At 40.2% G+C, this 23,522-nt stretch overlaps 1 protein-coding gene across 22 annotated transcripts in view; it reads left to right on the top strand.

Moving 5' to 3' along the window:
* The window catches only part of LOC121284774 (R3H domain-containing protein 1-like), a 131,243-nt gene that overhangs the window by 2,468 nt on the left and 105,253 nt on the right, over positions 1-23,522 (top strand). For all 22 annotated transcript variants that reach the window (XR_005944539.1, XR_005944538.1, XM_041200383.1 and 19 more), the window contains exons 2-3: positions 21,932-22,130; positions 23,304-23,495. The gene's annotated coding sequence lies outside the window, so the exon portion shown is untranslated. The remainder of the gene's footprint in view (positions 1-21,931; positions 22,131-23,303; positions 23,496-23,522) is intronic.

Genomic DNA, 23,522 nt, shown 5'->3' with positions numbered 1-23,522 from the left:
AGATGGTATGACCATGTAATTCGTGAGAATGAAGCAAACGTGAGCGCTTTACAGCAATTGAAGTTGCACGAATACTAGAACATTACATTATACTGCATTGTAGAAGCTATTACAGAAAATTAAAATGTGTCGGCCTCCCAAAGTAATAGCAAATGTTATACTGAAAGGTGATTTCCTTTTCATGAATGATGATAGTTACTCTTTGTAACTATCTCAAATACTTTTAAGTAATTGTGTGTATTGGTTTTTTTTTCTCCCTGAGTATATTTTATTCATAAAGAATCCTTTTTTTGGCATAACAACTGACAAAAATAAAATCATTTTGCATGAAGTACACCAGCTTTATTATGTAAGCTTTGTAATAATCCATTTTAGCAAGTACAGTATTCCTAAATACCTATGCTATCTTGTAGCATTTTGCAAAAAGCAATCAAAGTTAGGAGCTGAGGAAATAAATGGAAAATAATGAAATGTAACATTTGAACAAAAAAACTTTTACACAGTGATTCTTGGAATAATGTGCTATTGCAAATAAGTTAAATTAGGAAAAAATGTATTCAAAAATTATTAGCTGTCATGATGTAATAAAGAGCATGAATTCATTGTTATTTTATGTTCTATTATGTGTGAAGGCAGTGCTGTATGCATTTCCTCATTTAGAAAATATTTCAGTTGCATCACGTTTTGTTCTGGTGTGCAAATGTGATTGCATTGGGCCTGGTTTTCTGTCTTTGTCAATGGAACTGTTGAGAAGTGCATGAAATAGTCTATGACAGCCACCTAACATAACCTTCTTGCGCCTTATTTTTCTGTTTAAACTCTCTTTTTGTATCCGTGGAGAAGTGATGTGGCAGAGGCCTGGCTGAGGTTAGGGATATCCCTATGTGAAGGATAATAGGTGAAAACCAATATTGAACTGTTTGATGCAAAAATATTAGTAGAGCAATAAAGTCTTTTTTTTCAATATTGTATAGTCCTTGAAGACCAAAGAAACAAAGAAAAATAGAAGCAGAAGTAAGTCATTCAGGCCTTTGAGCCTGCTCTGCCATTCATTATGATCATGGCTGATCCTCTATCTCAACGCCATGCTACTGCTCTCTCCCCATACCACTTGATGCCTTTAGAGTCTAGAAATCAATTTCCTCCTTAAATACATTCAGTGACTTGGCCTCCACAGCCTTCTGTGGTAAAGCAATCCACAGGATTCCCCTCTGAGTGGTCATTTTTCCTCATCTCAGTCCTAAATGGCCTACCCCATATCCTGAGATTTTGACCTCTTGTCCGAGACCCCACCCCCAGCCAGAGGAAACATCATCCCTACATCCAGCCTGTCCATCCCTGTCAGAATTTTATACATTTCAATGAGATGCCCTCTCGATCTTCTAAATTGCAGTGACTACAGGCCTAGTCAGCCCAATCTCTCCTCATACAACAATCCTGCCATCCCATGAATCAGTCTGGTCAACCTTCACTACACTCCCTCTATGGTAAGTATATCCTTTCTTGGTAAGGAGAGCAAAACTGCACACACTACTCCAGATGTGGTCTTAACAAGGCCCTGTATAGCTGCATTAAGACATTCTTGCTTCTGTACTCAAGTCCCCCTCACATCATACCATTTACCTTCTTAACTACTTGCTGCACCTGCATGCTTGCTTCCAGTGATTGGTGTACAAGGACACCTAGATCCCTTTGTACATCAACATTTCCCAATCTAGCACCATTTAAGCAATAATATGCCACTCTGTTTTTCCGACCAAAGTGGATAACTTCACACATACCCATGTTATACTGCATCTGCCATGTATTTGCCCACTCACTCAACTTGTCTAAATCACCTTGAAGCCTCTTAACATCCTCCTCATTCCCACCTAGTTTTGTGTCATCAGCAAGCTTGGAAATATATTTAATTCCCTCATCTAAATCATTGATATATATTGTGAATAGCTGGGGCCCAAGCACTGACCCCTGCAGTAGCCCACTAGTCACCGCCTGCCATTCTGAAAAAGACCCATTTATTCTTACTGTTTCCTGTCTGCTAACCAATTCTCAATCCATGCCAATATATTACCCCCAATCCCATGTGCTTTAATTTTGCACACTAACCTCTTATGTAGGACTTTATCAAAATCCAGATACACCACATCCACTGCTTTTCCCTTATTTATTCTGCTAGTTACATTCTCCAAAATTCCAGAGGTTTGTCAAAGATGATTTCCCTTTCATAAATCCATGTTGACTTTGTCCAATCCCGTTGATATCTTCTAAGTGTCCTGTTACCACATCCTTTATAATAGACTCTAGCATTTTCCCTGCCTCTGATGTTAGGATAACCGATCTGTAATTCCCTGTTTCTTTTTTTTCCCTCCTTTTTTAAATAGGGGGTTTACCCTCCAATCTGCTGGGACTGTTCCAGAATCTTCAGAATTTTGGAAGATGATGACAACGCATTCACTATTTACATGGCCACCTTCTTTGGTACCCTGGGATGTAGATTATCAGGCCCTGGGGATTTATCAGCTTTCAGTCCCATTAATTTCTCTAGGACTTTTTTTTAGTAATACTAATACTAATTCCCTTCAATTCCTCCTTCTCACTAAACCTTCGGTCCCCTAGTGTTTCTGGGAAGTTATTTGTGCCTTCTTCCATGAACACAGAACTAAAATAGTTGTTTAATTACTCTGCCATATCCTTGGCCTCTATTATAAATTCTCCTGTTTCGGACTGTAAGGGACCTACGTTTGTCTTCACTAATCTTTTTCTTCTTACATACTTATAGAAGCTTTTACAGTGCGCTTCTATGTTCCTTACAAGTTTACTCTCATGCTTTATTTTTCCCCTGTTAATCAATCTCTTGGTCCTCTTTTGCTGAATGCTAAACTGCTCCCAATCCTCAAGCTTGCTACTTTTTCCAGCAACTTTATATGACTTCTCTTTGGATCTAATACTATCCTTAATTTTTTTTGTTAGCCATGGTTGGGCCACTTTTCACATTGTGTTTTTGCACCAGAAAGAAATATATAACTGTTGCCATGCATACATTAGTTCCTTAAATATTAGCGATTGCCTAACCACTGGCATGCCTTTTCATGAAGTTCCCCAATCCATCTTAGCCAACTTACATCACATACCTTCATAGTTTCCTCTGTTTAGATTTTGGACCCTAGTTTTGGGTTGGACTACTTCACTTTCCAACCTAATGAAGAATTCTAACATGTTATGGTCACTGTTCCCTAAAGGACCTCACACAACAAGTTAACTCCTTCTCATTGCACATAACCAAATCTAGGATAGCCTGTTCCCTAGCTGGTTCCTTGACATACTTATCTAAAAAATCATCTCGTACACACTCCAGGAATTCATCCACCACTGTATTATTGCTAATTTGGTTTGCCTAGTCTATATGTCTATTAAAGTCACCCATGATTATTGTAGCACCCTTGTTACATGCATCTCTAATTTCCTGTTTAATACCTACCTACCCTACCTTACCACTACTATTTGGAGGCCTATATACAACTCCCATTAATGATTTCTGCCCCTTCTTCCTTCTTATCTCCACCCAGACTGATTCTACATCTAGATTTTGTGATCCAATATCCTCTCTCCCTATTGCACTGATTTCACCCTTGACTAACAACACTACACCATCTCCTTTTCTTTTTTGCCTGTCCTTCCTACATATTGAGTACCCTTCTTTGGTCACCCTGCAGCCATGTCTCTAATTACAATCATATTGTACCCGTTTACATCTATTTGTGCTGTTAATTCATCTACCTTATTGCGAATGCTTTGTGCATTCAGATACAGTGCCATTAGACTTGTCTTTTTACACATCTTTTTTGTACTGTGGCTCTATTTGCTGCCATCCACTTTTGCTTTTTACTTCTCTGCCTTTCATTTCCATCTTTGTTTCCCTCTCTTGTGTCTCCCCATTCAGGTTCCCATTCCTGCCACTCTAGTTTAAACCCTCCCCCACAGCACTAGTGACTACCCCTGCAAGGATTTGGCCCTGCTGGGGTGCACCCCATCCAGCTTGTACAGGTCACATCTTCCTCAGAATTGGTCCCAATGCCTCAGGAACCTAAATCCCTCCCTCCTACACCATCTCTCCAGCCACGCATTCATGTGTTCGATTCTCCTGTTCCTAATCTCACTAGCACATGACACTGGGAGTAATCCTGAGATTACTAATTTTGAGGTCCTGCTTTTTAATTTATTTCCTAGCCCCCTATATTCTGCTTGCAGGACTTCATCCCTCTTTTTACCTATGTCGTTGGTACCAATATGGACCACGACCTCTGGTTGTGGCTGCTCACCCTCCCACTTCAGAATGTCCTGCAGCCACTCAGTGACATCCTTGACCCTAGAACCAGGGAGGTAACATAACGTCCTGGTGTCGCGTCTGCAGCGCAGAAATGTCTGTCTTGTCCCCTTTACGATAGACTCCCCTGTCACCATCTCCCCTAGGGAGAGGCGATGACATAGCGGTATTGTCGCTGTACTAGTAATCCAGAGACCCAGGGTAATGTTGGGAATCCGGATTCAAATCCTGCCATTGCACATGGTGGAATTTGAATTCAATAGAAATCTGGAATTAAAAGTCTAATGATGATCATGAAACCATTGTCGATTGTCGTAAAAACCCATCTGGTTCACTCATGTCCTCACTAATGACCTTACCTGGTCTGGCCTACATGTGACTCCAGACCCACCACAATGTGGATGACTCTACATTAGATGCCCCCTGAACTAGGGATAGGTAATAAATGCTGGCCTGGCCAGTGATGCCCATATCCCCACAAACAAATTTTTTAAAAATTGCTCTCCCACTCTTTTTTTTCTCTCCTCCCTTGTGCAGCTGAGCTACTCGTGGTGCCATGGACTCGGCTGCTGCTGCATTCTCCTGAGAAACCATCTCCCCCAGCAGTTTCCAAAATGGAAAATCTGTTGGAGAGGGAGCTGGACCTAATTCCTGCACTACCTGTCTTGCCGTCACCTATTTCCTTTCTGCCTGTGTGCTTTTTATCTGCGGTGTGACCACCTCAATGTACGTGCTATCCACAAAGACCTCAGCCCTGCGGATGCTTCACAGTGACTCCAGCCACTGCTCCAGATCCGAAATACAGATTTCAAGTTGCTGCAGCTATAGATGCTTCCTGCAAATGTGGTGACCATGGACACTGGAAGTGTCCATGACTTCCCACATCACACAGGAGGAGTATTCCACATGACCAGGTTGCCTTGTCATGGCTTACCCTTAAATTACGCCCTTCAATTTTACTTCCTCTAGTTTAGAGAATATTAAGGACAGTAGAAATACTCACCTTGTCCCACTTAACAAGGCTGCTGCTCTTCTTTCTGAGGAAAGGTAAAAAATGAAAGGATCACCTTCCCTCTTCACCAAACTCCCTGACTCACCTAACTCCAACCGAAGCACTCAAATGCAGCCCAAATCAGCACTCCACTCTTGACCACATAAACAATGTGGCCTGGGATGTGATGTTGTCTATTGCATCAACTTACAGTTAGAACTACTTCAGACATTTGCAAAAGAGGATCAAATTTGATTGGTTGTCTACTGGCATTTTTTCTTGCATACTGTTTATTCATTTTGGTGATCTCCAAGGTGGTGACAAGACATTGGTATCGAGCTCTACACTTCCACAGCTTAACATCCAAGGTCTTCAATTAAAGCTGTATTGTTGCATTCGAGTTTCCTGTCAAATTGTTTTCTCTTTGCTGTAACATTGTCTGCGTCAATCTTTTTGTATCACTTCAATGGTTCTGTGGGTGAGTGTCTGTCTCTCTCCCCTCTATATCAGTAATTACCCTCACTCATTCAACCCGCTGAACTGTTGTTGCTGATTCCACTTTATATTCATTAACTTCCTTCAGACTGCCACCAACTGTTTCCAACCTTCTTGTCAGCTATTGAATTTTTTAAAAATTCTTTAATGTTTTGTGAGTGTCACAGTGAAGGCCAGCATTTGTTGCCCATCCCTAATGGCCCATGAGATGGGGAGTTGCCGCCTTGAACCACTGCACTCCCATCTGGTAAGGGTCCCCCCCGCACTGCTGTTAGGCAGGGTGTTCCAGCTGTTTGATTCAGCAACAGTGAAGGAATATTGATCCAAGTCAAGATGGCTTGTGGCTTGGAGGGACACTTTCAGATGATGATGTTCACATGCAACTGCTGCCCTTGTCCTCCTAAGTGGTGGAGGTTGTGTGTTTGGATGGTGGTACAAAGGGGCCTTGGTAAGTTGCTGCATGGTGTAGATGGTATGTGGGCTAGTGGTGGAAGGAGTGAATATTGATGGTGGTCGATGGGGTGGTGATCAAGCTTTGTCCTGGATGGTGTTGAATTTCTTGTGTTATTGGAGCTGGGCTCATGCAGTCAAGTGCAGAGTATTTCATCACACTCCTAACTTGTTATATCGTAACCTGTGCCCTTCAGTGGGGCACTAAAATGTCTTTTTCAATTAATCATAGTTTATTTGTCACCTTTCAGAAGCCTAATCAGTAACTGTCATCTCTCACCTTTGACAGCTCGTCCCTTAGTCATTCTTCACCTACTGGTATTCTTAGCATTGCTTTCTAAAAAGAAAAAAAAAGACTTGCATTTATAAAGCAATTTTCATGACCATTGGACGTCCCAATTCGCTTTACAGCCAATGAAGTACCTTTTGAAGTGTAATCACTGTTGTAATTTAGGAAATGTGGCAGACAATATGTGCTCAGCAATCTCCCATGACTGCAATGTGATAATGACCAGATAATCTGTTTATGATGTTGATTGAGGGGTAAATATGGCCAGGACACTGGGATAATGCCCAGACCTCCCTGTCGCTTGCCATTTCAACACACCACCCTGCTCTCAAGCTCTCATGTCCGCCCTTGGCCTGCTGCAATGTTCCAGTGAAGCTCAACGCAAACTGGAGGAACAGCACCTCATCTTCCAACTAGGTACTCTACAGCCTTCCAGACTTATCATTGAGTTCAACAACTTCAGAACTCTCTCCTCCATCCCTACCTCCTTTCTGATCCCCCTTTTTCCAATAATTTATAATTTTTAACTATATTTTTCTTTTCCCACCTATTTTTAAATCTATCGTTCTATCTCCACCTTTTAGCCCATTTCGATGATCCCCCCCCCATTAGGGCCATCTGCCACTTGTTTGTCCTGCTTTCTACCCTTAATGTCATCATTAGCACATTCCTTAGATAATATCACCACCGTCAACCCCCCCTTGTCCTTTTGTCTACGACATCTTTGGCAATCTCTCCTTTGCCTCCACTGGCTCTCTATCCAGCTCTACCTGTCCCACCCCGCTCTACCAGCTTATATTTCACCACATTTCTATATATCTTTAGTTCTGAAGAAGAGTCATACAGACTCAAAACGTTAACTCTATTCCTCTCCACAGATGCTGTAAGACTTGCTGAGTTTTTCCAGCTATTTTTGTTTTTGTTTCAGATTTCCAACATCTGCAGTATTTTGCTTTCACCAGGATAACTCCCCTGCTCTTCTTCTAAATAGTGCCATGGGATCTTTTACCCAAGCAGACAGATGGGTTCTTGGCTTAACATTTCAAATGAAAGACGGCACCTCTGACAGTGCAGTGCTAACTCAGTACTGCAATGAAATAACTCAAGTAGAACAGCTAAATTGTCAAAGCCCCCTCCTTTCTTCTTTAATAGTGTTTCCAATTTGAGGGAGGCTATTCAGACATCTTGCTTGTATTCTGACGTGAATTACAAGGAAAGATTTGACCTCCAACCTGTGGCATTTTATGTCTCTTATTTTTAAGTGGTCATTTGCTGCTATGACCCTTTCACTTTTGTTCCTCCTAAGCTGAAATGGTTCACCCCCTTCTCCTTGCATCTTTGCAAGTGTGAAAACAAGATTCATTGTTTTCTACTCACAACACATTCATTCTCATAGCCCAAACCATATTAACTCTGCTTAATTATATTATGATTTTCTCAGTGCCCTTCCTTTCTTATTGCTTCCTTTCACTTCCTGATGACTGATGCCAGACTAACTGAAATGTAGTACCCTTTTCTCCTCCCCCTCTTTTTTGAAAGCATCTGCCACCTATCAATCCTCAGAGCACTCCAGAATCCAGGAAATTTTGGAAAGTGGTGGCATAGTAGTATGGTCACTGAACTAGTATTTGAGAGACCCGGAGTAATGCTCTGGGGACCCAGGTTTGGATCCCACCATGACAGATGGTGAAATCGAATCTAATAAAAATGTGGAATTTAAAAAGTCTGATGATGACCACAAAGCTGTTGTAAAAACCCATCTGGTTCACTAATGTCCTTTAGGGAAGGAAGTCTGCTGTCCTTGCCTGGCTTGGCCTACATGTGACTACTCCAGACCCACAACAATGTGGTTGATTCTTAACTGCCCTCTAATCAAGGGCAATTAGGCACAGGCAATAAATGCTGGCCCAGCCAGAGATGCCCACACCCCATAAACTAATTTAAAAAATCAATACATCGACTATCCCTGCAAACACCTTTTTTAGAACCCTAGGGTGTGGGCCATCAGGTTCAAGTGTTTTGTCAGTTTTTAGTCCCATTAATTTCTATGGTGCTTTTATTAAGTAGTTTTAAGTTTCTCACTCTCCGTTGGCCCTTGATTCCCCATTTTTTTATATACTTATTGTGTTTTGTGCTGTTATGGGCACAAATTGTTTGTTTAACATCTGTGCTATTTCCTTACACCCCATTATAATTTCTTCTGTCTCAGCCTCTCAGCCTCATGTTTACTTTTAATGCTCTGGTCTTTTCTACACTTGTAAAAGCTCTTGCAGTCTGCTTTAATATTTCTTTCTGGTTTACTCGTTCTGTTTTTCTATATCCTCAGGGTGGGGAGTCAGTGCCAAGGAGCCAGCAATTTAAGTTTGTGTCTAAGAGCGAGGTCAAGAGAAATTTCTTTACACAGGATTGTTGGAACATAGAATGCTTTCCCATGGGGAGTGGTTGAGGCAGAAACTGTTGCATCTTTTAGAGGACAATTGGTTCAGTCTTTGAAGTTGAGAAAGATATTAAAAATTGGGAAGAAAGCGAGGAAGTGGAATTAGATTTGGATTACCCTAGTAAAGAACCAGCACAGAAGTGCTGTCAGGTTCTGTGGTCTTGCACAAATTCTTGGATTTTCTTCTTAACTTCTCAATTTTAAAAAGCTATAGCTCCAGCCTTCATTGTGGCATTCAACTAAGCACTCAAATGTTTCAGCTTCCTAATTGTGTAATATGTTGTGCAGTGGTTAACTTGGGAGTTTGAGGAATCCCCTCTCATTTCTTAACCATCTGTCCCCCCCACCCTCCTTGAAAATCCAGGTTGCATTTATTTGTATTTGCCCCCGGGTTGGAGTGCCTTCCAACATGTTGCCACCAGCTCCTCTGTTTCTGTTGTCTGAACTAACCTGTTCATTGAGATCGATGCTTTCTATTCCCTGTGATAGCAGCAAGTAAGGAAATATTGTTAGGATTATAGATTATTTCAGATTTCATTTTAGGAAGGATAACTTTCCAAGGAAACACCCAAATAATTAATAGATATGACTGGAAGGACAGATCTCAGCTTCCAACTTCAGAATTCATGAAATCAAAGGTTTATATACGATGATGATAACAACTGGCCTCCAGAACGAACCTAATGTTTTCTGGATCATCACTGCATTTCCCACGCCAGTGTAAATGTCAGAAAAAGTATAGAAACCAAAATAAAAACAGAAAATGCTGGAAAAACTCAGCAGGTCTGGCAGCATTTGTGGAGAGAGAAGCAGAGTCAACGTTCTGAGTCCACATGACTCTTCAGAGCAGAAAAACCAAGATTTTGGCTCCCTTTTCCTTCCTCATCTGTTAACAGATAAACAGCTTTCTTATGAAAAATACAGTAGAACATATGATGTGGTTCCCTTTTAAATAAAATACTTATATATATTTGTATGGTAATTTTTTTTTCAGATCTTTAGGGTACAACTTTGTTTCCTCCCCTTTGTGTGTTGTCTTAGGCAACGTGCCACCTATAACTAAGGTTAATAAAGTAGCTTGCTTCCATATGTAGCCAGTATATTCCAGTTTAAATGCTGGGAAGCATGGTGATTCCTGTGACAGTGGGCGTTTGTGCTCTTATTAAGTCAGCCACTGGGGACGTGGATGAGGCAAGAACATTGGTGTGATGAGATAGGAGTGTCATTCTTCAGAGCTCTCGTCTTTGCTCAGTTAGTAACAGTCTTACCTCTTAGAAGGAATTTGGTGCAAGCCCCACTCTAGGACCTGAGAACAAAATCAAGTCTGACTCTTTGATATAACAATGAAAGAATGTTGCTTTGCAGAAGGATCTGTTTGTTCTGGTGGATATAAAGGTGCTGTAGTTTTATTCAGAGAGGGAATTATCCTAACCAGCATTCGCCCCTTGACCAGTACTAATAAAAAGTAATAGTCATCCTGTGTGTTTGTTATCTACAGAACTTGTCATGTTTATCCACATGATAACAGTGACTGCATTTCATGAAAAAGCTAATGTGGATGTGAAGCACTGGGGTACGCTCAGAGATGAAGTAAAGCACTATATAAGTGCAAGTACTTTCTTCTCTATGATGCTGTTCATTGGCACTACAGCATGTGGCGTTAGACTGTCTTTTCTCTGCGGCATGGAATTTTTGTTCTCGTTCACATGCAAATGTTGGTATTGAGAAATGGAGCACTATATGTTTTAGGTGAAGGTATGAATATCAAACATTCCCAGATGAGGTGTTCACAGATTAAAGTTCCTTGTGCCCTGTTGTGACATTGTGCTTAAGCTTAACCTCAAACCCATTGGCAAAAGAGCACCCATTACTCCACGGTAATGTCACCTTTCTGTCTTCTGTTTTGAATGTTGCACTGTTTGGTTTTCCATTGCTGTTGATAATATGGTTGCAAATATGTGTGCTTTTCCAGTGAATGTGTATTTGATGAGTTGTTTATTATCCGTTGTCTGAATTGCTGAACACTAAAACCACATTTAGTTCACAACATAAAAACAGGAGTAGATCATTTAGCCCCTTGCACTTTTATCGCCATTCAGTAAGATTGTCACTGATTTATGACCTAACTCCAAATCCCCACCCTTTCTCCACATCCCTTAATACCTTTGGATAACAAAAATTTCAAATTTAATATTTGTAGTTGATCTACTATCAAGTGCCTTTTGTTGAAGTGAGTTTCTACCTTTGTAGGTAGACATGTTTCCTTAGTTCACTCCTGAAAGATCTGACAAAATTTTTTGTCTACATTTCTTAGTTCTCATCAATCAGTAGAAATTGTTTTGCTGTATCTACCCTATTTGTTCCCCTTAATGTCTGGAAAGCTTCAATCATGTCACCCCTTAACCTTCTAAATTCCAGGCAATACAACCCCAGTTTGTATAATCTCTCAATATAACCCATGGGTTTCAGGTAATATTCTGGTAAACCTGCGCTGCTTACCTTCCCGGGCCAGTATATCCTTGTTAAGGTGTGATGCCCAGAGCTGCTCACAGTATTGCAGGTGTAGATGAACTGGGTCTTTAGGTAGCTGAAGCATGACTTCATCCCTTTTTGTAGCTCTCTGTTTTGTCACCTTTTGCTGTTCTTTGTATCTTTTCATTTTACCAGGATCTTTCGTTTTTCAATGTTTGTCGACTTTTTCTTTCAGATTTATTTGTTCCTTAGCAAGTAGAGCTGTTATCTCTTTCAGGGTATAAGCTGCTTCTGTATCATATCAATTTTTTTTTGAAAAGTATACTTTATTCATAAAATATCTAGAAGAACATTACAAAACATTGCAAAATCGCCATCACAAAAAGTACAATCTGATTCAACTTTTACACATGGATCACAAGGTGCATCAATACAATCAGTGAATATTACAATCATTTCAATATGGTCATTACAGACAGTCTAGACAATGGTATTGGAGTTATCAACATACATCATGTTGCACTCTGAGGTGCTTCAATACAATTATAATACAATTAGTATTCAATGCATACATTCATTGTGAGCTGTACAGCCTGAAGGGCTCTAACCAGTTCCCAGCCCTTCGGTGCACTATGGCAGAAAGGTCTTAGACAGCGACCTTTCCCCATTGCGCCTTTGCGGCGGCTGCCCCAAGCTTTAGTGCGTCCCTCAGCACGTAGTCCTGGACCTTGGAATGTGCCAGTTTGCAACACTCAGTCGGGGACAACTCTTTGCGCTGGAAGACCAACAAGTTTCAGGCAGACCAAAGAGCGTCTTTCACTGAGTTGATGATCCTTCAGCTGCAGTTGATGTTTGTCTTGGTGTGTGTCCCTGGGAACAGTCCGTAGAGCACAGAGTCCTGTGTCACAGAACTACTCGGATGAACCTCGACAGAAACCACTGCATCTCTCTCCAGACCTTCTTTGCAAAGGCACAATCCACAAGGAGGTGAACAACAGTCTTGTCCCCATCACAGCCACCTCGAAGGCAAAGTGCAGAGGGGGTGAGACTCCTGGTGTGTTGGAAGGATCTGACGGGGAGGGCTTTTCTCACCACCAGCCAAGCTACATCTTGGTGCTTGTTGGAATGTTCTGGCGATGAAGCATTCTGCCAAATGACTTTGACAGTCTGCTTGGGGAACCATCCCACAGGATCCACCCTCTCCTTTTCCCGCAGGGCCTCTAAGACGTTACGTGCCGACCACTGCCTGATGGACTTGTGGTCAAAGGTGTTTCTCTGCATAAGTTTTTCCACGAGGGACAGGTGGTACGGCATGGTCCAACTGCTTGGAGCGTTCCATGGCAGCGTGGCCAGACCCATCCTACGCAACACCGGGGACAGGTAGAACCTCAGCACGTAGTGACACTTGGTGTTTGCGTACCGAGGATTGACACACAGCTTGATGTAGCTGCACACAAAGATGGCCATCAGGATGAATATCAAATTCTTTTTGAACTCATCCCACTGAACTTGTCATCGTTAGCAGACTTGTCCAGTTTACTGTAGACAGTGTGTGTCTCATATTGAAGTCAACTTTACCCAAACCTAGAATCTTAGCAGCTGTTTGTTGAACTTGATCATATTGTGATCGCTATTGATAAACGTGGCTTATTAATTCTAATATGGCATTCCCCCTTGTTGGTTGTCGGACATTTTTGCAGAAAACTATCCTGGACATACTCAAGAAATTCTGGCATGCACAATCTGCTTATCCCAAACTATATGAAAAGTTAAAACCCACTGTGACTTCATTGCATGCCTTCCTAAATTCTACATTTATGCAATTGACCACTTCACGGCTGCTATCAGGAGGCTGATACACCTTTCCCGCCATAGTGTTAATTTTCTTTCTATTTCTTAATTCTAATCATAAAATCTCTACTCATGCATATGTCACATTATATTTTCTGTCCTCTTATCATTAAAGGTATTTTATTGCTAATCATTAAGGCTACTGTTTTCCCCTTATCATTTTCCCTATCTTTCCTGTTGACCTTATTCTGGTATAAAAACAAAAATAGCTGGAAAAAGTCAGCAGATCTGACAGCATCTGCGGAGAGGAATACAGTTGAAGTTTCAACTCTTCATCTGAACTAAGGGAATATAGAAATGAGGTGAAATATAAGCTGGTTGAGGGGGGTGGGACAGGTAGAGCTGGATAGAGGGCCAGTGATAGGTGGAGGCAAAGAGGAGATTGCCAAAGATGTCATAGACAAAAGGACAAAGGGGTGTTGATGGTGGTGATATTAGCGAAGGAATGTGCTAATGGTGACATTAAGGGTAGAAAGCAGGACGAGCAAGTGACAGATGGCCCTCGTGGGGGTGGGTGGGGGGGAAGGGATTGAAATATGCTAAAAGGTGGAGATAAAATGATGGATGGAAATAAATTTAAAAATAATGGAAATAGGTCTGTCGGCAAGCATGGCCCAGATCCCCCTGTCGCTTGCCATTTCAACACACCGCCCTGCTCTCATGCCCACATGTCCGTCCTTGGCTTGCTGCAGTGTTCCAGTGAAGCTCAACGCAAACTGGAGGAACAGCACCTCATCTTCTGACTGGGCACTTTACAGCCTTCCAGACTTAACATTGAGTTCAACAACTTCAGATCATGAACTCTGTCCTCCATTCCCACCCCCTTTCCAATCCCTCCGCGCCCTTTTTTCCAACAATTTATAATTTTTTAAAATATATTTTTCTTTCCCCACCTATTTTTCCATTATTTTAAAATTTATTTCCATTCATTGTTTTATCTCCACCTTTTAGCCTATTTTGATCCCTTCCTCCCACCCCACCCCCACTAGGGCTCTCTGTCATTTGCTCGTACTGCTTTCGACCCTTAATGTCACCATTAGCCCATTTCTTAGCTAATATCACCACCATCAACACCCCTTTGTCCTTTTGTCTATGACATCTTTGGCAATCTCCTCTTTGCCTCCACCTATCACTGGCTCTCTATCCAGCTCTACTTGTCCCAGCCTCCTCAGCCAGCTTATATTTCACCTCATTTCTATATTTCCTAAGTTCTGATGAAGAGTCATACGGACTTGAAACGTTAACTGTATTCCTCTCCGCAGATGCTGTTAGACCTGCTGAGTTTTTCCAGCTATTTTTGTTTTTGTTTCAGATTTCCAGCATCTGCAGTATTTTGATTTTATATTCTGGTACATTTGGCCCCCAGTCTTGATCATCTTAAAGCCCTGTCTCAGTAATGGCTACCATGTCATGCCCTCCAAGCTGAATTTACATCTGCAATTTGTTCATTTTGTTCCTTTTATGTAAGGAATATTTGTTCAGGCCGCACACCCAACCTGTCCTTCAGCTCTAATTTTACTCACATGTTTTTTACATCTTTGAGTTTTCCTTTTACCTGTGTGACTGAAAGCACAATTTCTGACCTTTGCTCTACTCTCATGCCTTTTGTTTGGTTTGAACTATATTATTGTTAGCTCCTCTTACACCTAAGCCCCCCACATCCAGTTACTAGCTTAAAGTTCTTCTGACCGTCCAGTTTGTCCTTTCCACTCGGATCCTAGTCCCAGCCTAGTTCAAGTGGAGCCCGTCCCAGTGGAACAGTTCCTTCCTGTCCCAGTGAAATGGGAAACCCCTTTTCCTATATTACCCCTTCAGCTGTAAGTTCATATTCTTAACCTGCTGAGCCCTATACCAATTTGCATGTGACTTAGTTAATAACCTGGAGGTTATAATCTTTGAGGTCATGTTCTTTAATTTAGCTCCTTGTTTCTGGTGCTCTCCAAACTTGACCTCTTACCTACTCTTCGCTATGTTGTTGGTCCCAACATAGATCACAACAACTGGATCACTCTCCAATATCCTTTCAAACTACTTCAACTATCCTTTACCCTTGCACAAGGCAGGAAATATACTATGTGCCACCCCCAATCATGCTTACAAAGGATGCTATCTGACCCCCTAATTATTGATGCCCCTGCAGCTACCAAATTAAACTTCCCCTCCTCCTTCTCCCCACTCCTTTGGACAGTTTCCTGCTACCAGTTGCCATGGTCCACATTCTGGCTATCCTTCTCACAGTCCTCCTTATCCTAACAGGGAGCAAGTAGACTATGCCTGTTGAATAGTATCCATTTCTGAGGATCCTCATTTTCTATCTCACCTGGTTTTCTCCTTACTCTGCACATGATTGGTCAGGACTAACCCTGTTCTGAACCTGCTCTTCTCTGAGGTGACTGAAGTCTAGAGCAAGCTGCCCAGATGCTGCTCCCCCTCCTTTATGTCGGAGTGTCTCCAACCCTCACCCCAGCTCAATGGTTCTGAACCAGTGATTGGGAACAGAGACGGATATGTCCATGCTAGATAGTCTCACTGTCCACAAACACCCACGTATTGCAGCTCAGACACAAAATCTGCTCTGCCATATCTTAGTCCATATTATTTGTATCTATTTTTAGTTTGTACGTTTCTTTTTCTTTTTTAAACACTAATTCAAGAAGCATTAAAACACTGAGCAAAAATTTTGAATACTTACTGTCTCAAGTTTACATGACCACTAAGTATTGGAAGCAAAAAAGCAACACCACCTTCCTTGTCTGCACTGATTTCTCACTTGCACCAAATTCCCAACTTTTACACACTGTTTAGGGTGCACTTTATCCTGCGACCACTCTGCAGCAGCAGCTACTGTCTACCTTTCAACACTTTGTTTGGCTCGCATCCAAGTTACTACTGCTGATTCAGCTTCCTACTCGCAGTAATTAGCACCTACTCAGGCATACACCTACAGTTGATTGACAGATAACTGCCACTGACAGGTTTTGTTAAGTACCGACTGTTTCTTTTACGGTTTTTACAGTTTCAAGTTAAATTCAAAACGTTAAAGTAAATTTCAGTTGCACACTACTCATCGAGTAGAAACACAGTTGCATCAAGTTTCCAACTTTTGCACTCTGCTTATGATGCTCTCTGTTCTGCAACCACTCGACACCAGTTGATACTGTGAACAAAAACTGGATATTCAGGCTGTCAGAACTACAATTCTGATCAGCCCTCAATCCAACTTTAGCATTGCCCTTATTGTAAGTCTGATAACCAATGACATCAGTATTTGATCAGTTACATAAAATTGGAGAGTGTTGCTCTATTCAGGTTTCTGAGTTTGATTTTTTTTTAACCATTTGCCATGCCTTGAATTTGGTTCTCGTTGTTCTGGTTTGTTTTGATAATGCCTATGTATTTTTGAGTTACCCACCTCCAAAATTGTTATCTGCTTCCTACTGGCTTGGTTGTCACTCCCCTGTGACATTCCATTTAACAATGAAATTTAATTTTTGAAGACTAATTGTACTGATGTACATTCATTAACTTTGAACAATACTGATAACTTTTCTTTAAGTCATGAAATGTTAACAACTGCATTGGCAATATATAGCCCATATACATGCAACTAAATATTTTTACTTTACTTTTGGCTACCAGCATTTATTGCCCACTCCAAGTTTCCCTGGAGAAGGTGGCAGCGAGTCTTCCTCTTGATCCATTGCAATCCATACTCTATATGTATTCCCACGGTGCTAAGCCAGGGAGTTTCAGGCTTTTGGCCCAGCAATGATCAAGGAACAGTGATTATATGTCTACATGGGAATGGTGCGTAACTTGGAAGAGAATCACTGGGTGATGGCATTTCCATGGACCTTCTGGTTGGTGGGAGGTCATGGATTTCAGAGATGCTGTTGAATAAGCCTTGGTAATTGATGCAGTGCAGCGTGTAGATAATGCACACTGCAGTCCACAGTGGTAGAACGACTGAGTGTTTGATGTGGTGGATGGGCTGCTAATCAAGTGGACTGCTTTGTCCTTGCATGGTGTCAAAATTCATGACTGTTGTTATGGCTGCACCCATCCAGGGAAGTGGAGAGGGAGAGCATTCTGTCATGCTACTGACTTGTGCATTGCTGGTGGTGGAGCAAGTGAGCCAGTTGCCGGAAAATACCCAGCCTCTTCCCTGCTGTCTTTGCTACAACATGTAGGTAGCAAGTTCCATGTTCTAAACACTCCAGGTAAAGAAGCTTCTCCTGAATTACATCTTGGATTTGTTTGTGATTATCTTGTAGTTTCCTCTAGTTTTGGAGTCCACCACAAATGGAAGCTTCTTCTATATGTCTATCCTATCAAACCCCTTCACACTTTTAGAAACTCTTAAGTCATCCCTTAGCCTTTGCTAGATGAAAAAGCTTCAACCTGTCCAGTCTTTCCTGATAGTTATAACGTCTCTGTTTTGATATCATCCTTGTACCTTCTCCAGTACCTCTATATTTTGTTTATAATCTAGAGGCAACAATTGTGCACAGTATTCTTGAGTATGAGCTAAGTTTCTATATATGTTTAACATAACCACTCTGCTTTTCAATTCTATTCCTTGTGATTAGCCTCCCAGCAGTTGCAACCATAAAGCTTTGTGCCAGATGTGACTCCAACTATTGGTGCATTTCACCTGCATCCATTGGCTATATCAAGGGCTTACTGGTTGGCAGTAAAATATTGACTCCTTCAATATTTAGATACAAGCATTTCACATGGACTACACAGTTGTTATTTATTGAACCAACTGTTCCAACTTGCAATGTAGTACTTTGAGAACTGGCTTCAGCATTCTAACTAAAGAACACAAACGTACATCCTTTATATTGTGCTTATAGGTTTTAGATTAAGTTGATATTTGGCATTATTTGCATTTTCCATTACCTAACATGTTTTTACACATTGGTGCTTGTGCATATCATGATGGTAATTCATGGTAAACCACATAGTCAGCTCCAAATTTTCCAGTGAGAATTCTCTTGCCTTTTTTACTAAGAGGACATTGGATTGCCCAGGGAAGTTGCATTGGCTGCAAAAATACTGCTGGAAATCAGTTGTTAAATTTCTATACCACACACTTTTTGTTTCTCAGTTATCATCCACATATTTGATCAGGATATTATTTCCTCTGAGATAGAAGTCTTTTTCTAAGTGGCTGCTCGTCTCTAGTTCAACAATGCACTGCACTAAAATAGGGAGGGCTGCTACTGCTAGGCTGATTTGTAAGTTTTATTATTATATTCCATTTTTTAAAATATTGATATTTGCTCTTCACTAAGGACCCTTTCAAATTGGAAACCTGAATTAATCAATAATTCAGATTAAGCAAGTTTTCATTTGAGATGGCTTTTGCACAATTCAAATTTAAATTAATGGATAATTCAAATAAGCAATTGCGAAGCATGGTGTGGACTGTATATTACTGTAGTAGGCCACATATTACAAAAGTCTTACTCTCCCGTGTTTTATAAACACACCACTGGACTGCCCATTCAATCAATAAAAATGTTGGCTTTAAGAGTAGTACTTTACCTGATTTGGTAATGGTACTTCACTGCGGTTTCATAATTGCTTACTCTTAGCAGCAAATCTGTTGGTCTAAAATTTATTTCATGAGCCACCATCAACTGGCATTTTTTCTTCATAGGCTTTTGGCTCAGTGTTTTATTCTGTATGTGTATTTTACAATACAACATTAAGTACCTAGAAGTAATTTACAAATAATTTGATTTTAAAAAAGAAACATGACTAAACCTTATGTCAAAACTCTCCACAATTTCTATGATCTCTACACCAGATACAGTACCATTTTTGGCCGGGGAGGGGCAGAAAGTCAAGTATGAAAAGTTCAGTTTTGTGAGTAAGGGGGAATAAAAGTCTCAAGAGTATGCTTGTTGGGGAAATCAATGGTTTGCTGGGTAATTTACTACCTTGCAACATTATAGCATATCATACCTTGGTCTTTATTTAAAAAGTGTTCAAGCTGATTTACCTTTCTCCCAGCCCTATCTGAAATTTGTTGTATTTAACATAGGAAATTAAATTATGATGTTTGCCTCTCTATCATTAGTACTTTATAGTGATATGCTAATCAGTTAAACTGTTAATCAATTGGGCAAATATTTGTGATACACTGTTTTATGAAATTGAATGATGAAATTGAAACATATCCTGTTTCATCCCAGTTCCTCATTCTTGCTGATCTTTCCCCTGAGTCCAATATTTTCAATACTTTTAACCTGGAACTTTTCAAAACAGTCAGGGCAAGAATGATCCTTTTTTTTCAGTTTTTATGATCCCTTTTAGTTTTATTTCCAAATTGTGTTTTTTTCTAAAATTTTTTGTGGCCTTTTTAAGACTCCTTCATCTTGCGGCTCTTGACCTAGTACATTAATTCTGTACTGATAATCTAACTAAGATCAATAGCATGGGGAGAAATATTACCTAGAGGGAGAACAATGATGACAGCTATGCAGTTAAAATGTAAATTAAAAAGTGACCGTAACAAAACTTAAGGATCTCACCTGTTTTCTCACCTCCCACAATAGAATTTCAATTTTCCGCTGGAAAAATGGAGTGCTCCACAGCGTCGCCTTGTGAACAGAACCTTCAACTGTATGCAGCTCCAAAGCAGATCTTTAAATACTCTATAGTCACTGGCAGGTTAATAGGAACACCCTATAAAAGCATGAAAATCGAGTGTTATCAGATAAAACATAGGCGTAAACACAATTAACATTGAAGACACCATTTCTTTTGGCAGAAGGACTTACAAGGTCTTTGTTTGCTCTGTCATCTTTCAAATCACTTTTAATAATTGAGATATTCAAATGTGACCAGTCCCTGGAAGGCTTCCCAAGCTAGAATGGTGCTATCACTTAATTGTGGGGACAAAGGCTTTAAACACCACATTATTTCATTCCTTGTGTGCTCTGCCTGAAGGCTGATGCTTCATCCTAAACCATTTTCCTTGGCTTTTTTTGTCAGTGGTAGATTGCCATTGCCTTCCACTTTCGGGGGCAGAGAAAGGAGGCAGGCCCCAAATCTACCTCCGCCGGAACAGGAATTGAATCCATGCCATTGGCATGAATCTGAACTACACGCCAGCCATGTAGCTGACCATGAGCTAACCTATTCCTGTTCCTATGTTCGTACAATGGTCTAGTGAGCAATAAGCCCCTTCAACAGAGAGATTTCTTTAGCTTTTAAGTAATATTGGTAGAGCCATGCAACAGATTAGCTGATTGGTTAATAATTTGTTTGTTAGTTTGCATGCTACTTTTTCACAGTTGATTGTAACTTAGGCTGTTATTAGTAAAGTTGGAGATAACTTGTGACAATCATTGTTTCTAAACAAGTGTTTCCTAATATTTGATTATTATCACTAGCTTCTTTGAAAGAGCTGGCATAGATTTGATGGGCTGAGTGATCTTTCCCTGTCTTGTATAATGCTATGACTCTACTTGTCAGTCAATTTCATTGACGGATAGAAAATGACCAGTTTTCTATTGGAAAGAATGAAACAGTTTTAAATTGTTGGATGTTGAGATATGTATGATGGTGACCTTTTGAATACCAACAAAATACCATTGTTCCTATCATGAAAAATCCTAGATGAACAAAAAGAGTAAAGGGAATCAAATCTTGTATATAAATGTTATCCAAATGACGGGTATAAAGGAAATTTGCAATTCCAGGAAAAAAATTGTGGATTTTGAACTCCGGTGTATAATAGTTAAGACTGCTGACTGATTTGATGATGCCTAGCTTATGAAATTACCTATAAGCATGTAACACAATTGTATTGTAACAAAGGACATCTGTAACTGTCTTATTCAGAGTGTATTTAACTTTTTTTATGACAGCATTTATCACTATATTTAAGTTGAGTCCAATATAACTGCACAAAAAGATTTGAATTGTATCACACAAGAGTTTGTTTACCTTGTTGAAGATTGAAATTGTTGAAGATTAAGGTGGGATAGAACAAATTACTTCACTTGGAGAGATGGCTAATACATGTTCCGGGCTATCATGAGTTTAATTCATGAATTTCATCTACTTAATGTTATATCCAACAACTAAAAATGAAATACTGTACTCATTCTCATTTCTGTTCATTTACACTTTGTGTTAGCATTTTTACATGCATATTCTAATTGCTTGTGAAGATAGTTGACATGTTTGGAGAATCCATACATACTTTTACCTTTGTGTTCTAAAAAGGGTTAAGCATATCAACTGTTCCCAGATGGAAAATTATTTTGAGGTTAAAGTGTATTTGCGCACTGAAATGCTAATCAGACTACATCCCTTTTTTATTGCTGACTTGCTTATTTTCTTGTTCAGGGATTCATTGATTTAAGTTGAAGCATCTTTTTGATCTCAATGAGCAAATACTGTGGTACATCAGAGTGTGTAGGCTTCATTTAACTGCATGTGTGGGCAGAGAAAAGAAAGGTCGATTCTGGAAGGAACATTATGTGGGTGGCTTTGAAGGGATCCAGGCTTAATATTTTCAATTGAACTTGAACATTTTGAGTTGATAACATACAGTCTTTCGGATTGTTGTTTTTAAGTTAAATATTTGTCTTCATTCAGGTGTTTGGGAATGATTTACCTCATCAGTGGAAGGAGTATTCAGACCAGCACTCCACACTGGTGATAAGGACATGGGACTCCTCTTGCCAGCTTCCAGCAGGTTCAGTACAATTGACATCCTAATCAGCAGCACTAAGGAGGAACCTTGGTTTTGTTTATTACCTCATTACCACAGAAACATCACTGTCAAAAGCTGAAGGTAAATCCAGAGCCTCAATTTTGATTCAAAATGTAAATTAGTGTATTAATGCAGAACAGCAAAAATCTGAAATGCTAAAGGTGAATTTTTAAACATTAGAGGATGAATCAAAAAATAAGGCAGTTGCTAAAATAGTAACTAAATACCACCTCGAATGGATTATAATGCTCATTATATTGTCTGTTCCGTACATTGGGATGGAAGAAAGACAAGTAGACCCATGCATGCTCATTTCTGCACAAGTTTGCCTTCATAAACTGACACATTCTGACCCCACCTGGAAAAAGCAAAAAAAGCAGACCCTGTGCCAGTTCAGGAGTCCTTTGTCAGAAATCCCTCTCAACCACTTGTGGGTTCCAGTAGGACTCAAACTCAGTCATTAATATGTAGAATGCTTTACTGTTACCTTAAATATGCTGTGATTACTGCTTTTTGCAGAAGCTCATCTATCACCTTAAAGGAATCAATCCATCCTCTGGAATCCTGTTTCACAGTTTAATCATTGTCTAGATTTGGTAAAAGTGTGGATATTCAACCTAATTCCAGTCTCCGCAATTCATGTGGATCATCCCTTGTTCTGACTATCCCCGTCACCTCGCACATTCTGTTTCTTTTTGTTGCTTTTGCCCTGAGGGAATCTGATCCAGTTATTTTTGTCACAATGCTTCTAATAAATGCAAACTCAAGACATCAAGGCTGTCTCCATCTTTGGTGTACCCAAGCCAGGGGTCATCTTTGTTGTGTTGCCCTTTTCTCCACCTTGTCTTTCCTGAGGTAGGGAACTAAAACTGGCACACAACCACAGATGAGCTTTTATCAAAGCTTTAGATAATGCTGTTGTTTGCAGTCCTATTTTTGTAATGGGTGCTTTGGGCAATAAACCCAGGACTTTGTTTTCCCTGGTTCTGGCATTGCAATGCAAATTGCACTAAGTAGTGTATTTTTATTCACAAGTCTTTTTCCACACTTAATTTAAGTTATTTTTCATCTATATATTTCATGTTATTTTTAAGTGGGCCTAAGTTCATGACCACACTTACATCTAGCTTAAAATAAATGTTGCAATATGGTTGTGTGCTGATATGTTATGCTATAGAGCAGTAGTGTATATGTTCTCCCACATGATAGCTCATATGATAATTTCCAGATTTAAGCTATTGTCTTTCTGTTCAGGTGGGCATAAACGATCGCATTGCACTATTGAAAGAGCAGGGAGAGTTCTCTTGGTATACTGGCCAACGTTGTTCCCTCCTCAAACATCACCAAAAACAGATTAACCGGCCATTCATCACATTTGCTGATTGTGCACAGCAACACTCCACAATGTGGATGTCACATTTGCTCTTTAGAAGTCCCGAGCGCATGGTAAGATGGAATCAACCAGTATAAATC

Source organism: Carcharodon carcharias, chromosome 12 (assembly GCF_017639515.1).
Source record: "Carcharodon carcharias isolate sCarCar2 chromosome 12, sCarCar2.pri, whole genome shotgun sequence".
NCBI classification, from domain to species: Eukaryota; Metazoa; Chordata; class Chondrichthyes; order Lamniformes; family Lamnidae; genus Carcharodon; species Carcharodon carcharias.
The sequence above is the reverse complement of the archived record's forward strand: the minus strand, read 5'-3'. Positions and strand labels throughout refer to the sequence as shown.